Raw genomic sequence first — 17,446 nt, 5'->3', positions numbered from 1 at the left:
GGTAACTGTCCTGCCCTTTCAGTCACGTTCTGGGTAGTTATTGTCACTATTTTAATTAAGCATCACATGTTTTTCTTGGTAAAGAAACTGAGAGGACTTTTGTTTGCATTCTTCTGAGAGATGAACTGCTGGGGAGTGGATGACCGTCAACCTCGTCATGACCAGTCACCCCGAAAGCCACTGTCTCCACCCGTCTCCCCAGATTCGTACGAGCAGGAGGTAAACTTCGCCGAGGAACGCAACTGGTGAGACAGATGATGATGACGATGATGATGGCAACGTCTTTGGCGCAGGTTCAGAATCAGCTGTTCTCCGAGTGAGGCCCCTGGGCCGGCCGCACCCACACCCCCCTGAGAACCGGTTAGAACAGCAAGTCCTTGGGTCCACCCCAGACCCACTGAGCCAGCAGCTCTGGGCTGGACCCAACAGGGGCCGCTGATGTGCCCTCAAGTCTGAGAACCGCCGTTTCCAACCATCACCCGAGTTCAGGGCGCATCGGGTTTATTTTATCAGGTGCGTCCTCTGGGTTTGGAAGTCTGGAGCCCTGACTCTGACATCCAGGGTCACTGTAGTGGCCCAGCAGGAACACCAGGGGCTCTGCTGGATGACCATCTGAGAAATGAGCTCAGCACCGTAACTGGGCCAGTGGAAGCATGTTCCCAGCAGAGCCACCGTGTCGGGGGGCCCCACCTCACCCCAGTAATGTCACGGCATTTCCCTACGCCAGACTCACAGCCCTGTGATTGCACCGCGGCCTTTGACCCTCACAGCAACCCTGTATGGGAGGTGCAGTCATCGTCCTATTTTACAAGGGAAGAAGCCCAGCCACAGAGAGGCATAAGGTCACACAGCTACCAAGTGGCCGCCCTGGCAGGGGCCACAGATGCCCGGCTCCCTAACCACTGTCCCACCTGGCTTTCCATTAGCTTCTGGGGAAGAAGACAGATGCACAGTCAGCCAGTGGGATGAACCAGCTGGAAGACCGGCCACCGCTAATGGGCCACAGGGACTCTGAGACCCCGGAAGTAACGGGGTGGCTCTCCCCGTGAGATCCTGGCACCACCCAAGTCTCCGCAGGTGGGAGTCTGCACGATTGCAGAGACCGGGGCTCAGAAGGACCCTGTGTCCCTGCTGCCTCCTGCCGACCCTGCCCAGCCACCAGAGAAGGGACCCAGCCCTACCCGCTCAGCGAGTGAGGAGACGGGCTGGGCCAGGAGATGGCGTGTACGAGGCGCGGGCGCTCCCGGTGCCCCGTGACCTCCGCGCTGCCTGGAAACCCTGGCATTGGGCGCGTGCCGTGAGTCTCACCAGGAGGAAGCGACCTCATGCCCTGGTCTCACTGCCCGCCGGTGTCTGCACGGGGGACGCGACCAGAAAGCACCGAGACCTCTGACCTAGACCTGAGACCTCTGACCTAGACCTGAGAGCTCTGACCTAGACCTGAGACCTCTGACCTAGACCTGAGACCTCTGACCTAGACCTGAGACGGGTTCTAACCCTCATCTGTGGCTTTTAAACTGAGACGGGGACCCCAGAGCACAGCGGAGCAGGGGAGGGTGTGGGTGCAGCCAGTTCTCCAAAGCGGGGCGAGACCCTGCAGACCTGCGGCCGGGAGACGGAGGCCCACGGACGGACAGCGGGGGGCTCATCCCCTCCCACCCGTTCAAGGAGCCGACTCTGGCCTTCCCAGGGTCCACGTCGGCAGAGGGCTGGTTGCACCTGTCAGAAACGCCCCCTTGCTCTGGGCCACCCCATGGTGTGCTCCGCTCCGTGGCTTGTGTGTTTGGTGGCAGCGGGGGGCACAGCAGAGCAGGACAGCACGGGAGTGGTGGGGGGGGCGCCTGGTCTCGGACACCAGGAGCACATGCTGTGATGGGGACAGGCTGCCTGTGCCGCAGGGGACCCCGTGTCAGGACGGGGGGGGGGGACCGTGAGGAAAAGCAGGCACGGACGTCCCCGTCACAGCACAGAGGTCCCCAAGCCAGGGGAGCAGGGGCTCATGAGCGAGGGACTCTCTCACGACTGTGCCAGGGGACACTGTGTCCGAGAGCCGTCACAAAGCAAACTGGGGCTTAACAGGCACGAGAGCGGCCTCTGAATGACCCCGAGACCACCGAGGACGAGGAAGCGTAAGTGGTGGGAACTGGGCAGGGGCGGGGTCTGCCTGAGCGAACGCCACACGCGTCGTGAAGCAGGAGTCAGAGCTGCGAGCTCGCTCACACTCTGGGGACCGAGTCCCAGCCTCCGTGTGCCCAGAATCGTCTCCGGGGACTAAGCGCGGGGTAAGGGTGGCTGCTGAGCCTGGGGTGGGGGCACAGCTGAGAACACGGCAGGTAACCCTGTCAGCCGTGGGCCGTGTCCCATTCAAGCCCGTGTGAATCCTCCCTGAAATGGGGAAGGTCCTCTCACCCGTGATGGACAGGTGCTGACCGCTGCTGGCCGCACAGGAGATGGGCGATCTCTGCCCACCGAGGATGGCGGCTATGAAAACGGTCTCTCGTCCGGCCGGAACGAGAATTTAGGCAACTTGTTTATTATTTTTGCAGATGACAGATGTCAGGGCAGAAAACTACCCACTAAGTGGCAAACGTGGACCCAATCCCTTGCAGACACGTGTGCACATGTCAACGCGCACATGCTGAAGCGCCAGCTCGAGGTGGGGGCGTCTCGGCTTCATTTGTGTGAGTGCGGAAAAGGCTTTTGGGGGTCTAGCTGGTGGCAAGCTTGGTGAGCGAGATGTCCGGGAGAAAAGGGAGCCCCAGGGGCAGAGCTGGGGTCCTGACCCGAGGTCGGGGTCCCCTGCCCTGAGCAGGCCCCTGTCCGCCTCCATCAAAGGACAAGTACAGCTTGGAATGGTCAGAGGGAGTCCGCGGGGGACTGTGACCAGTTTCCACGAGGACACAGTTGGTCTCCCTAACCGCGTTTACTGTCCTCGGGTCTGCCGTGTGGGCGCTGTCTGCCTGGAAACTGACCTGGCTCAGGCCGGCCAGCCAAACCCTGCTCTGACCTCCTAACCCCCGCACCTGCGGCACTTCCCGGTGTGGCTGGCAGGACATGCTGTCCTCTGCCCGTGACAGGCTCAGACTGTAACCCTGATGTTGGACACGCCATCTCCCACCACTCAGAGACATGTCGACCTCCATGAGGTGCTGAACTGAACTGATCAATACAGAACACGGGCCGGACTGGGCGTGTCTTCCCCGCGGACCACGGGCCGGGACTGGGCGTGTCTTCCCCGCGGGAACACGGGCCGGGACTGGGCGTGTCTTCCCCGCGGGACCACGGGCCGGGACTGGGCGTGTCTTCTCCACGGGAACACGGGCCGGACTGGGCGTGTCTTCACCGCGGGAACACGGGCCGGGACTGGGCGTGTCTTCCCCGCGGGACCACGGGCCGGACTGGGCGTGTCTTCCCCGCGGGAACACGGGCCGGACTGGGCGTGTCTTCCCCGCGGACCACGGGCCGGACTGGGCGTGTCTTCCCCGCGGGACCACGGGCCGGACTGGGCGTGTCTTCCCCGCGGGACCACAGGCCGGACTGGGCGTGTCTTCTCCACGGGAACACGGGCAGGGACTGGGGGACTGGGCGTGTCTTCCCCGCGGGAACACGGGCCGGACTGGGCGTGTCTTCTCCGCGGGACCACGGGCCGGACTGGGCGTGTCTTCCCCGCGGGAACACGGGCCGGGACTGGGCGTGTCTTCCCCGCGGGAACACGGGCCGGGACTGGGCGTGTCTTCCCCGCGGGAACACGGGCCGGGACTGGGCGTGTCTTCCCCGCCGGAACACGGGCCGGGACTGGGCGTGTCTTCCCCGCCGGAACACGGGCCGGGACTGGGCGTGTCTTCACCGCGGGAACACGGGCCGGACTGGGCGTGTCTTCCCCGCGGGACCACGGGCCGGGACTGGGCGTGTCTTCCCCGCGGGAACACGGGCCGGGACTGGGCGTGTCTTCCCCGCGGGAACACGGGCCGGGACTGGGCGTGTCTTCCCCGCGGGACCCCGGCTCAACCTGCCTTTCACGTCTTGTCCGCCGACCCCGCAAGGCAGTGGGTGGGAGCTCGCTCTCCTTGCTTCGCAAGCGTGGCTCGGATCCAGGGCGGATGCCTTCAGCCCCGAGTCCAAAGCTGTTTTCCTTCCCAGAGGCTATTTGAGATGGGGAACAGTTAGAATCTTCTGGCTCCTACGTCACAGGCCTCCTACGTCATCCGCAGAGGTGCCGAGAGCGACCCAGGGCGTCCGGACGTCGGGTGGACTCTGCACAGACGCGGCAGCAGTGCAGGGTCAGTCTGCACAGTCCAGGGGGCCCCGGGTCAGTGGGGCCCGGGCCTGCTCTGCGGCCCAGCGTCCTGCGCTGTCACGAGTGAGCAGAGCCCCCACCTGACAAGGGGTTTCCGCCTCCTCTTCGTCTCCGGCTCCCTTCGAGCACCTGTCTGGACGTTTACTGGTCAGGTAAACGGCTGCTGCCCGGGCTGCACTTTTCTCCGGAAAAGCTGTTCCGCAATGGCCGCGATGGCCCGCGTGGAGGCCCCGGGAGCTTGACGTGTTCTAAATGAAAACGCGGAGGACAGAAACACCCCGGCGACGCTGGCCACCGGACAGAAGGATGGTCCCTGCGATGGGTCTGGACCGAGGGCACGCCCGCGAGACGTGGAGATGGGGGGGGGGGTTACGCAGTGGTCTCCGAGGGGAACAAAACCACTGACTATAACGGACACCATTTAAAGTGCAGGGTTTTCCTTTCCCTTTTCCTGGTCGAGAAGCGTGCGTGACTCGGAACATTTCCATCCTTACCTGAACGTGTTAGGCCTTTAAAAGGGAAGGAGGTGGGGAAAGAGAGAGAAGAGGAAGTGTGGAAGGACAGTGCGTTGCAAGCATACTGACACTTCCTCCGGTGACCGAGGGGCGCACCCCGGGGGGACTGGGAAGGTGCAGGGGCTCAAACAGGTGACGGTTCTCACGTCGAAGAAGCAAAAGTGGGTGCCGAGCGGTGAGGGTGAGGGCAGTTCCCCACTGTGACCACCGGGTGGCGATGTCGGCCCAGAGCAGTTTGGTTGCTATTCAGGTGGGGACGGCATCAAAGTCAACAGCCTTGGTACCAGGGAGACAGAGTGACCGTTTGGGCCCATGGGGGAGGGCGGAAGAGAGAGAGGGAAATACTATCCCCGTCGGCTCTATTTTATAGACAGGCAACGCATCGCAACATGGATCATGCATCCTATCAAAGTTCCAGTCTCATGTGTTACATTTACATGCAGACATTTCCTCTCTACTGAGGTCCTCAGCAGGGAGCCTGCTTCAGTCCTGCAAGGTGCTTGAGCCTGTCTATACGGCCTGAGAGGCCAGGAGGCCCGTCTCAGGTTATACGATCTTGCCTCAAAGGGCACCCGGCTCCTTAACACGTCAGCAACGGGACTGCCCATCTTGGAATGAGTATGGGCTCCCTGTCCTGGTGCCCCCCTGCTTTACACAATCACGGAGGCAGATAGACACCCGCGAACATTTACCGATAACAGACATCTCCCTCCCACAGAAATACGTGCCACGCGAGTGTTTAAAAGTGGCACCTCAGGAACGCGGGTGAGAGAAAGGTCTCGATCACCTTGTAAGCCGGAAAGGCAGCCCACCAAGGCGGCGAGAGAAGGGGTCTCACGTGGGCATGGACACTGATACCAACTCCTTTAAGATATCAGAAGAGCTCCTGATAACCAGGAGATCAGAAACCCGTCTTTCCCCTGCTCCCGGCAGCGCGGGGGCCACAGCCTAGGTTACATTGTACTTGCTAGACTGTTAGCCTGCCTGCCCTGTCTTCTGATGCCGCACCATCCGGGGACTTAACTCAGACAGGCTCTCGACACTGCGGTCCTAAGGGGACCTCCGACCTGCATCCCTTCGAATAGTCAGCTGTCTCTACAGCTTTTAAAAAGCACTCTCTATTCCTTACAATACACCGTCAAGGGTGTCGCTCACATGTTCTTAGCATCTCTCGTCTCTCCGTGACTTAAAAAGGAAAGCCATGAACACCTGCTGCTTGGGGTCGGACAGCTCAGATCAAGAGGGGCTCCCCGGGGGCGGCGGGTTCTGATGTGCCGCTCAGCCTGTGGGGCCCCCGGCTCCTCTCAGTTCTGAAATGAGCACCTCAGAGCCACCGAAGGGTAGCCTGGGTCCCCCTCCCGTCCTACAAAAATGGGAAACATGGTCTTGAACACAGGCTGGGCTGTTTCCGCTCAAGTAAAAGGGGAGAAGCAGAGGTCGGTAACAAAACAGTTGACCAGCACGGATACAGTAACGGTTCACGGATACCACTGCTACTCCCCCTCCCCTTTCTTCTTCCTTATTCAGCTGCCGCTTAGAGTAACGCTCCGTGGCACCTCTGTATAGACACCGAATGGGTCCCAGTGTCCTTTGCGTGGTTCGGTGAGGTTCCTGATGGTAGCTGCTTAGGGAGCAGGGTGGTCAAGGTTTAATTGATCCCACTAGGTCGAGCATGAGGGAACGTGATGAGAAAAAGCATGCACTCACAGTGTCTGCACCATGGGAACTGAACTGAGGATGACATGAACACACACTTCCATTTTTGTTTGTTTTTTTTTAGAAGAAAAGTGTATACTTACGAGAGAAAGCATTGGGAATTATTGCATGAAAATCCCTAAAGCCATCAGCCCCATATGAAACTGCAACAGAGAAGCACAGAGAGAAAGCTGGGTTGTGATACCGTGTAGCAGATGCCGTAAGAGTTCAAAAGAAAGCGTTACTTTTGAAAAAAAAAAAAAAAGTGTCATCACCCAACACTATGCCTTTGCTCCCCACATGCTGTCTGTCTGTCCTTGCGAGCCCCTCAGACAGACAGCGAGAAGTAACAACGAGTCAAGGTCCTGCTCAGAAACAGGACCGCCATTCCCAGGGGTCGGGGCTCACGGGATGATGTCACAGGCCACGTTCGGGAGGCGCCTCTGGTGTGGGACGTTTCGGGGTGGGGTGTCTAACCTAAACCGTTAGGAACACCGAGGGGCCGACCCGTGCTGACATCCTGGGGGTGGGGGGTGGGGGGTTGAGAGCTGATACAATGTATCTGAGAACTCCCAACCCAGATGGATGCCGGACCCTTCCGAGATGCTGGCCCCTTAGCCGAGCATCTGCCGGGTCATCACTCATCTTCCCCAGGGCAGCGCGCTCCTGAACCGGCTGGTCACGCGAGCGGACGTTCTTCATTCAGCTTGTGCTTAGAAAGCGTCCACAGGAGAGTAGATGTGGGCATGCCACACGCCGAAAGGCGGTGTGTGTGTGTGTGGGGGGGACTGTAGGATTAGTGATCTCCCCGACTTCAAAAAGAGAGACCAAGTTTCTGTGGGCATTCCTTATTGGCTGGCCTCCTTAGGATTATCACCGCCTCAGCTCATCAAGTTCTCGTCCTGCGCTGTGGGTCAGAGCTTCCCCAGGGGTGCCTGTGTCTTAAGACTCAGCAGCCCCATCTTGTCCCCCCCCCCCCGAGACTCTCTCCCAGAGCGCCAGCCCAGTGACCATCCGTTAGGGCACAGAAAAGCTGCCACATTCAGCTTGTTGGACGGTCCGCTGAGTCAGCAGAGCCCAGAACGCGCTGTCCCGCGGGAAGCAGACCTCTAGAACCTGGCGGAAACCCGGGTTTGCCGGACGTATCTGACCACAGACCCCCAACCCCCACCCGTGAAAAGTTCATTGGAATATCAGGATACCAGGCAAACACCATCTGAGAGGCACTTCCAAAGCTGCTGCCTGAACCGGCTAGCTTTGTCATTTCCTCACAAACGCTTAGTCTTTCTCGTCTCACACTGTTCCCTGGGCGTCCGAATCTAACAGAGAGAGTCGCCGTCACACATCCGGTCACACAGACCTGTCGCCCCGTGGTCTGCCTGGCGCCTACATGCTCGATGGCCGACGGGCGGTCATCGGTGGGGTGCTGACTGCCCGTGGCCTGGGCGATTGGTCATTGTCACGGAGCTCTAACCCTTTACACAACTTCCTGAACCTTCGTGGCTCTCTGTCCTGGACACACAGCCATCTCAGATAACAGGGGGACGCGGGGGGAAGGCAAAGATGTTTTAAGGTAAGTACTTCCCTTTAAAACGAGGACATCACACTGCGTGATATGATTCAAAACGGGTATAAAACCCTCTGACGCACAGTTTGCAGGCAGGTTCTAGGACTTGAGGTGGAAGTCAGGGTCCTCACACATCCCTCCAGCCCCGAGGCCCTGGCTTGTGTGTGATGCTGAGTCTGGAAGGGGTGAGCTCACGGTCACTGCTGGACTGGAGCCGCGGGGTGGGGGTGGGGGTTGGGGGGTGAGGGTTTGAGAGCTGACACAATGTATCTGAGAACTCCCAACCCCGAGAGAAATGCAGACTGGGGGTGGGTCCCGGGCAGTCCAAGCGTAACCCTTGAACTAAGTCCCCAATGTTGTCTGGACGCTTCCAGGGGCCCAGGACCATTGACCACGACGGGTATCAAACGCTTCTGTTAGATGCCGAGTGCGAACCCTCTTCAAGAGAGTCGGTTTGTTTGCCTAGTGTCATTCCAATTAACTCTGAAGTTTTTGTCCTTAATACTCGAGTCTCTAAAAATTACAACAAAAAAGTCTAAGAAACAAAACATAGCTGTAGCTACCGAGCCCGTCTACCGTCCCAGCAGGGCTCACGCACCACGGACGCTCACGCACCAAGCGCGCTCACGCACCACGGGCGCCCACGCACCACGGACGCCCACGCACCACAGACGCCCACGCACCACGGACGCTCACGCACTTCGGTTCCCGGGTTCCTAACAGAAGGGCAGGCTGGTTCTTGTGGATGGGTGCCTGAAACCACAGGAGCATGTGACAACTTGTAGTGTCTCGCTCTGCCCTGTCCGGCGCTGCCCTGTCCGGTGCTGCCCTGTCCTGCGCTGCCCTGTCCGGTGCTGCCCTGTCCTGCGCTGCCCTGTCCTGCGCTGCCCTGTCCGGTGCTGCCCTGTCCTGCGCTGCCCTGTCCTGCGCTGCCCTGTCCGGTGCTGCCCTGTCCTGCGCTGCCCTGTCCTGCGCTGTCCTGTCCTGCGCTGCCCTGTCCTGCGCTGCCCTGTCCGGTGCTGCCCTGTCCTGCGCTGCCCTGTCCTGCGCTGTCCTGTCCTGCGCTGCCCTGTCCGGTGCTGCCCTGTCCTGCGCTGCCCTGTCCTGCGCTGTCCTGTCCTGCGCTGCCCTGTCCTGTGCTGCCCTGTCCAGTGCTGCCCTGTCCTGCACTGCCCTGTCCTGCGCTGTCCTGTCCTGCGCTGCCCTGTCCTGCGCTGCCCTGTCCGGTGCTGCCCTGTCCTGCGCTGTCCTGTCCTGCGCTGCCCTGTCCTGCGCTGCCCAGTCTGGTGCTGTCCTGTCCTGCGCTGCCCTGTCCTGCGCTGCCCTGTCCTGCGCTGCCCAGTCTGGTGCTGTCCTGTCCTGCGCTGCCCTGTCCTGCGCTGCCCTGTCCTGCGCTGCCCTGTCCGGTGCTGCCCTGCCCTGCGCTGCCCTGTCCGGTGCTGCCCTGTCCTGCGCTGCCCTGTCCGGCGCTGCCCTGTCCTGCGCTGTCCTGTCCTGCGCTGCCCTGTCCTGCGCTGCCCTGTCCAGTGACTCTCCTGTCCTCTGGTCGGCCCAGCACCTGGGGAAGGCATTCCCAGGGAGCCCTGAGGCCCTTCTCGCGAGCTGCCTCCCATCCTCACCGTGGTCCTACGAGGCAGGGACACCGCCCATTTCCCAGGGAGGAGACTGGCGCTCCCGGAAAGTTCTGGAATTTTGCCTTCTTGGTGGTGAGCATGTAAATATGCAAACCCGAGACCGTATCCAATCAACAGGTGAGAGTCAAGATTCCCAATGCCCCTTGTCCCCATGCAGGGAGGGCCTTCAGGAAGCAGAGTTTCTCTCTCATCACACCTGCAAGTGTGCAAGTCACAGCAGCAGCATGCACACGCACTCACATTCACACACAGGGGCGTGTTACGGCGCATTTACCAATAGGGTTCCCTGCACGCTGTCCTCAAAGCAGCCCTGTCACTGGTCCTAGAAGCTGTCACCGTGGGAGCAGGGAAGAGGTGGCAGAGGAGCTCAGGGGTGTCCCTGTGAGCGTCACACCTAAACCGAGTCCCTGCTGAGCTGCTCCACGGCCCTCCCACGCCCAGGGTCCCAGCTGGCAGTTTCTGGCGGTTCAGTCAGCACTGGGGCCTGCCTGCCCCCAGCACCGGGCCAGCTGTCTCCTCTCCAGAGCCCTCCGGCTGTGGCCCCTTTCTGGACTTGATGTGGTTCAGAGGGAGGCCGTGGGCACTTGACTCTGCTGCCCCCCTCCTGGCACATGCCGGGCGCTCGCCACGGGGTCTCGGACCCCACAGTCCCCTCACTCCCGCTTTCTGAGGGTGACTGTCCTATCTGAGCATCAGCAGAAACCCACTGACATTAAATGAGAGTTTGTAAAGCCAGGGGCCCGGAGCACGCTGTTCTGTAAGTCGGAGACGCGCGAGGCCCCTGGGAACCGGGGCACCAGGAGCGGGTCGCACGTCCACGTCGTGTCTTATAGAAACCGCGCTCCCGCGGGTGGCCAGCTCTCTGCTGTCCGGGCCTCCTCCTTCTGTCCTGGTCACAGTGGCGCATGGGGGAGGGGCGGCCGCAGGCCCCAGGGCAGTGTGGGCATGCGCTCTGCTCCCTGCTGGCGGTGTGGACAGGTCAAGCACCACCTACTCTGAGCCTCAGTTTCCTCATGCCTCCTTCCCATAGGCACTGTCATGCCCACAAGTCAGGCTTACATATGGCACCCTGGTGACACTAAGGAACAGGCTTAGGGACAGTTCCTGGATGGGGTCTCCTTGCTTTTTCATTGTTCTGGAGGAAAATTACCTTTGTGTGCGTGTGTGTGTGTGTGTGTGTGTGTGTGTGTGTGTGTGTAAAAATAGCATTTATCTGGGTCCTGGCCGGTTGGCTCAGTGGTAGAGCGTCGGCCTGGCGTGCGGGGGACCCAGGTTCAATTCCCGGCCAGGGCACACAGGAGAAGCGCCCATCTGCTTCTCCACCCCCCCTCCCCTCCTTCCTCTCTGTCTCTCTCTTCCCCTCCCGCAGCCAAGGCTCCATTGGAGCAAAGATGGCCCGGGTGCTGGGGATGGCTCCTTGGCCTCTGCCCCAGGCGCTAGAGTGGCTCTGGTTGCGGCAGAGCGACGCCCCGGAGGGGCAGAGCATCACCCCCTGGTGGGCAGAGCTTCGCCCCTGGTGGGCATGCCAGGTGGATCCCGGTCGGGCGCATGCGGGAGTCTGTCTGACTGTCTCTCCCCATTTCCAGCTTCAAATTAAAAAAAAAATAGCATTTATCTGTTCTAAAGACAGCAAGTGTACCAAAGAATCAAGGTGAAATTTGTAAAATTCACCTCCAACTCCCAGCCTCTAAGGAGAAGCGTGAAGAGGAGAAAATGAAAACCGATACTGTAACAACAGAGTGTGTGTGTGTGTGTGGGGGGGGGGGCGGTTGAGCTATAAAAAGAGAGCAGGCGTTCTGGGCAGAAACTGTGGGCAGGAGGACTCAACACGACAGGAAAGCCTTGTCCGGAGCCAGCAGAGGTGTGAGGTCCTGGACGTCAGTGACAAGAGAATTTTTTTTTTTTGCTTTTCTATTCCAAATCTTATTCTGATGAGGGAAATTGATACTGATCACAGAAGTAAGAGAGGAAAACCCCACCACACAAGTCAGCACACACAGGAGTGTGGACGTGCTTACTGGTGGGGTGTCTCTGGTGGCTCTGGTGGCCAGAGGTGTGTGGAGGCCACCTGCCACATGCAGGCCCTGCAGTGCGGACAGGAAGGGGACCGGGCATGTCCCCATGTGACGGTGCTATGCTTGTTTGTGGCACTGAGGAGGAGGAGGAAGAGGAGGAGGAAGAGGAGGAGGAGGAGGAGGAGGAAGAGGAGGAGGAGAAGGAGGAAGAAGAGGAAGAGGAAGAAGAGGAGGAAGAGGAGGAAGAGTAGAAGGAGGAAGAGGACGAGGAGGAAGAGGACGAGGAGGAAGAGGAGGAGGAAGAGGAAGAGTAGAAGGAGGAAGAGGAGGAGGAGGAAGAAGGAGGAGGAAGAAAGGAAGAGGAGGAAAAGAAGGAGGAGGAAGAAGGAGGAGGAAAAGAAGGAGGAAGAGGAAGAGGAGGAAGAAGGAGGAGGAAGAAAGGAAGAGGAGGAAAAGAAGGAGGAGGAAGAAGGAGGAAAAGGAGGAGGAGGAGGAGGAGGATGAGGAGGAGGAGGAGGAGGAGGAGGAGGAGGAGGAGGAGGAAAAGAAGGAGGAGGAAGAAGGAAGAAGAGGAAGAGGAGGAGGAGGAAAAGAAGGAGGAGGAAGAAGGAAGAAGAGGAAGAGGAGGAGGATGAGGATGAGGAGAAGGAGGAGGAGGAGGAGGAGGAGGAAGAGGAGGAGGAGGAAAAGAAGGAGGAGGAAGAAGGAAGAAGAGGAAGAGGAGGAGGAGGAGGAGGAGGAGAAGGAGGAGGAGGAGGAGGAGGAGGAGGAGGAGGAGGGAGGAGGAGGAGGAGGAGGAGGAGGAGGAGGAGGAGAAGGAGGAGGAGGAGGAGGAGGAGGAGGAGGAGAAGGAGGAGGAGGAGGAGGAGGAGGAGGAGGAGGGCCGCGGAGGGCTGTGGGACCACACACTCGCCCACCGTCTGGTGTTGGCACCCAGTGTGGGCCTCCCAGCGGGGCCGGCGCCCCAGCTGCTGGGACTGCACGTGCTCAGAGGTGGCTCTCGGGTGGCACAGCCTTCCTGGGCAACGGGGAGCTGCTGGCATGGAAGCAGGAGTTTGGCAAAGGAAGCGCTGAGGACAAAAGGAGCCCTTCGGACTTGCCCCCGCTCCCCAAGTGTGATGCTGTGTGGGTGCCCCCCCCCCGTGCCTTCTCGCCCCCCACCCCTGGCAGAGGAGCCCCTGGCAGAGGAGCCCCAGACAGGCTGCTCCCGACAGAAATGGGGAAGAGAGGCGGAGGGCGGGGTGGGGACGCACACCGCACACCGGCCTGTCTCCCTCCTCCAGATGCCAGCGGTCCCGCCCCGCCCTGGGCTCTGTGGGCACCCCTCCTCTTCCCTCCCGTCCCCACGGCTGGCACTGGGTCAAGCCCTAAAGATTCCAGGAGCCCAGGCCCTGCTCAGGGAGGCCAGAGATAAAGTAATCTCCACCAGGTCACACAGAGGGTGGGTCCCCACTGTCCCTCCCTTCCAGAGGCTCACGGGGGTTCCCTGCCAGAATTCCAAGCAAACGGTGACTCAGCAAAGGAAGAGAAGTAACTCCTGTCTCAGTGTCCCTGAGCCTTCAGCTTACAGTCCCTGGTCCCTGAGCCCACAGCTCAGCGTCCCTGGTCCCGAGGCCCACAGCTCAGCGTCCCTGGTCCCACAGCTCAGTGTCCCTGGTCCCTGGTCCCACAGCTCAGCGTCCCTGGTCCCTGGTCCCGGGACCCACAGCTCAGCGTCCCTGGTCCCTGAGCCCACAGCTCAGCGTCCCTGGTCCCGGGGCCCACAGCTCAGCGTCCCTGGTCCCTGGTCCCTGGTCCCACAGCTCAGCGTCCCTGGTCCCTGGTCCCACAGCTCAGTGTCCCTGGTCCCTGGTCCCACAGCTCAGCGTCCCTGGTCCCTGGTCCCACAGCTCAGTGTCCCTGGTCCCTGGTCCCTGGGTCCACAGCTCAGCGTCCCTGGTCCCGGGACCCACAGCTCAGCGTCCCTGGTCCCTGGTCCCGGGACCCACAGCTCAGCGTCCCTGGTCCCTGGTCCCGGGACCCACAGCTCAGCATCCCTGGTTCCTGGTCCCTGGTCCCAGGACCCACATAGGAGCAGCACCCTGTCCTCAGACCGGCCCTGAGTTTTCAGGGAAGTGTCAGGGAGCCGTGGTGTTGGAACCTCTGTGGCGTTCAGCCGGCCGCTGGGGACTTCACCACAGGCTGTGGAGACGAAGCCTTCGTCCCTGCCTCTCCCACTTCTTCCTGTTCCCCTCCCCAAGGTGTGTTTCTCGGGCAGCCAGCTGGGGGTCGGGGTCGGAAGGAGCAGAGTGTACAAGACGCCTCGCTCTGTCTGCAGACGGGCAGGGCTGAGGTGGGAGCCGTGGCCGGGGCGTGTGTGTGTGTGGGGTGCACCTGCCTGTGTGCTAGGCGCACACGTGGGCATGTACATGCACGTGTACAGGGCACACAAGGGACACTTTCCCTGCTCACATGTTTGCAACGGCAGCTCCGTACACAGACTCCAAGGCCAGGAGCCCGTCACTCACGGTGGCTCGCAAGGACGGCGGTAAAGACGGATAGACAGAGGTCTCCCGGGCGCTGAGCACCCGAGCTGCTCCCCTCCCCACCACCCTGGACACGTCTGGGGCCCCGCCCTGCCCACAGGGGGCAGAGGGGGACTCAGAGCCGGTCCCCAGAGCTGCTCCCCCCCCCAGGGGGAGAGGGACGCCCAGTCCCCAGAGCTGCTCCCCCCCCCACAGGGGGCAGAGGGACGCCCAGGACTCAGAGCCGGTCCCCAGAGCTGCTCCCCCCCCCCACAGGGGGCAGAGGGGGACTCAGAGCCGGTCCCCAGAGCTGCTCCCCCCCCACAGGGGGCAGAGGGGGACTCAGAGCCGGTCCCCAGAGCTGCTCCCCCCCCGCAGGGGGCAGAGGGGGACTCAGAGCCGGTCCCCAGAGCTGCTCCCCCCCACAGGGGGCAGAGGGGGACTCAGAGCCGGTCCCCAGAGCTGCTCCCCCCCCCACAGGGGGCAGAGGGGGACTCAGAGCCGGTCCCCAGAGCTGCTCCCCCCCACAGGGGGCAGAGGGGGACTCAGAGCCGGCCCCCAGGGCACCGAGGAGTCACCACCAAGCCCATCCCTCCTTCCTAACGGGGAGCACTCGGGCAGAGATTTCTGGGGAAGGGATCGTGGTTTCCAATAAAACTTGACTTCCTGACAATACAAGGTGGTCACTGGGGGAGAGACAGGCAAGCTACTTTGCATTTGGCGGCTCCTGAGCAGAAGAACTCTGTAAGGCTTCCTCCTCCCTCTTCCCTCTCTCGCCTCCGTCTTGTTATTTCCTCACTGTCCGCTCGAGCCGGGGCAGAGGCTGACCGCAGGGGGCTCCGTGCGCCCTCCCCCTCCCCCTCCGGGAGGCTCTGGGCTGCCGTTCCGACCACCTAGCGGGACGGTGCAGGTGGACGTCGGGAAGGATCGTCCCCTCCTTGCGCCTCTGAGGGGCTTCAGGACTCCGGAGTCTGTGTCTCCCCAAGTCCCCCCCTCCTCCAGGACACCTGTCCGGCTCACATCTCCTTACGTGGCCGTCGCAGAGCAGGGACGCCGGCCAGTGTGGACCACACCCTCCTGCCTGCTCCGGGATTGCCCATTACTCAGCCCCCGGGTCACACCGGGTCTGTCAACATCTCACACTTCTTGGGAAGAACCTTCCCATGTCACAGTTTTGTTCTGTTCTGTTTTCCTGGAAGGTAGCAGCTGTTCTTAGGATTAGCGTCTGTCAAAAAGTCCTGTCCTTCACTTGAGCCACTTTTTCTTTGAAATCAGGGTGGTGCCGGCCTCCCTGCTCCGCTCTCTGGAGTCTGATGATTCAACACCGTTTCCCGGGAAAGGCAGCGAAAAGAACCAGTTTAGACCACGACAGGTCCCGGGTCGAATCCCAGAAACACAAGCCGTCCCCAGCAGCTCCTATCACTCCTCACACAGCCGTGGTGGAAAAGGTGACCCCACTTTGCACACGAGCGATCACCCAGCTTGTTTTGTGATCACCGGCTTGTGCACAACTGTGGGTGCAAAGCCCAAGGCGTCCCCAGGAAAGCATCGAAGAAAAACTCGGTCTCTGAGTGCAGGGAGTGTGAGGGGCAGAAGCAGAAAGACCTGGCTCACCCCAGCCCTACCTGGGGGGGGGGCAGGAGAAGTGACAAGACAGGCTGGCCTCCCAGGGGGGCCACAGCGGGTGAGAGGTGGGGGCAGGGAGTGCCCGGTGGGAAGGAGGCACACGGGCCTGCAGGCACAGGGCGGTGCAGGGGGCCTGGAGACCCCCGGGGAGGCAGAGAGGACGGCTCAGCCCCGGGGGGCTCATGGTGGGAACCGGGCTAGGCGTCAGGAGAGCGAGGGCTGGCGGAGGGGGCACACAGAGGTGGTGATTCCGACGCCCCGCAGACAGGAAGGGGCGCTGGGAGCCGGTGGCAGTCTGGGGAGGGGGGCCTGTGAGGCTCTGGGCCCCCCAAGCAGAACAGGCTCCCCACCACCTCCCGCCTGCGCTGGGAGCCGGTGGTGGTCTGGGGAGGGGGGCCTGTGAGGCTCTGGGCCCCCCAAGCAGAACAGGCTCCCCACCACCTCCCGCCTGCGCTGGGAGCCGGTGGTGGTCTGGGGAGGGGGCCTGTGAGGCTCTGGGCCCCCCAAGCAGACAGGCACCCCACCACCTCCCGCCTGGAGGAACCCTGTCCCAGCTCTCGCCAGACCCCGGTTTCCCGAGGCCCCAACTTCCGCATTCTGTCCTCTTCCCTCTCCAGCCACCCCCCCCCTAGTCCAGATGCCTCCCGGGGGCCTGCGGAGCGCGATTGTGACATGGCCGGCCTGTGTCATACTGTAACTGGGTTTCCACATCCCCCTGGCTCAGAAGAGGAACAGGCGAGTCGTGAGATACAGGGATGCAGGGAAAGGGGAAGCCACAGCAGCCCAGCCGAAACGCCGAGGGACGGAGAAGTGACAGAGGGAAGCGGAGCAGGGATGCGCCCGCTCAGACACACTCCAATACACACTCAGAGTGCACACTCAGAGTGCACACTCAGACACTCTCCAATACACACTCACGGTGCACACTCAGACACTCTCCAATGCACACTCAGAGTGCACACTCAGACACTCTCCAGTACACACTCAGACCCTCTCCAATACACACTCAGGGTGCACACTCAGACACTCTCCAGTACACACTCAGAGTGCACACTCAGACCCTCTCCAATACACACTCAGAGTGCACACTCAGACACTCTCCAATACACACTCACGGTGCACACTCAGACACTCTCCAGTACACACTCAGAGTGCACACTCAGACACTCTCCAATACACACTCAGAGTGCACACTCACTCTCCAATACACACTCAGGGTGCACGCTCAGACACTCTCCAATACACACTCAGGGTGCATGCTTAGACCCTCTCCAATACACACTCAGAGTGCACACTCACTCTCCAATACACACTCAGGGTGCACACTCAGACACTCTCCAATACACACTCAGAGTGCACACTCACTCTCCAATACACACTCAGGGTGCACACTCAGACACTCTCCAATACACACTCAGAGTGCACACTCACTCTCCAATACACACTCAGGGTGCACGCTCAGACACTCTCCAATACACACTCAGGGTGCACGCTCAGACCCTCTCCAATACACACTCAGGGTGCACGCTCACTCTCCAATACACACTCAGGGTGCACACTCACTCTCCAATGCACACTCAGGGTGCACACTCA

The 17,446-nt window shown here is 61.1% G+C and overlaps 1 protein-coding gene across 7 annotated transcripts in view; it reads right to left on the bottom strand.

Moving 5' to 3' along the window:
- Window positions 1–17,446, bottom strand: part of IKZF1 (IKAROS family zinc finger 1) — a 107,283-nt gene that overhangs the window by 30,621 nt on the left and 59,216 nt on the right. The window contains exon 1 of one of the 7 annotated variants that reach the window (XM_066354066.1): window positions 6,612–6,619. The exons of the other annotated variants lie outside the window; for them this stretch is intronic. The gene's annotated coding sequence lies outside the window, so the exon portion shown is untranslated. Of the gene's footprint in view, window positions 1–6,611; window positions 6,620–17,446 lie in introns of those variants that run through there. 7 annotated transcript variants of the gene reach the window in all.

The sequence above is a fragment of the Saccopteryx leptura genome, chromosome 12 (genome assembly GCF_036850995.1).
Source record: "Saccopteryx leptura isolate mSacLep1 chromosome 12, mSacLep1_pri_phased_curated, whole genome shotgun sequence".
Classification (NCBI taxonomy): domain Eukaryota; kingdom Metazoa; phylum Chordata; class Mammalia; order Chiroptera; family Emballonuridae; genus Saccopteryx; species Saccopteryx leptura.
The sequence above is the reverse complement of the archived record's forward strand: the minus strand, read 5'-3'. Positions and strand labels throughout refer to the sequence as shown.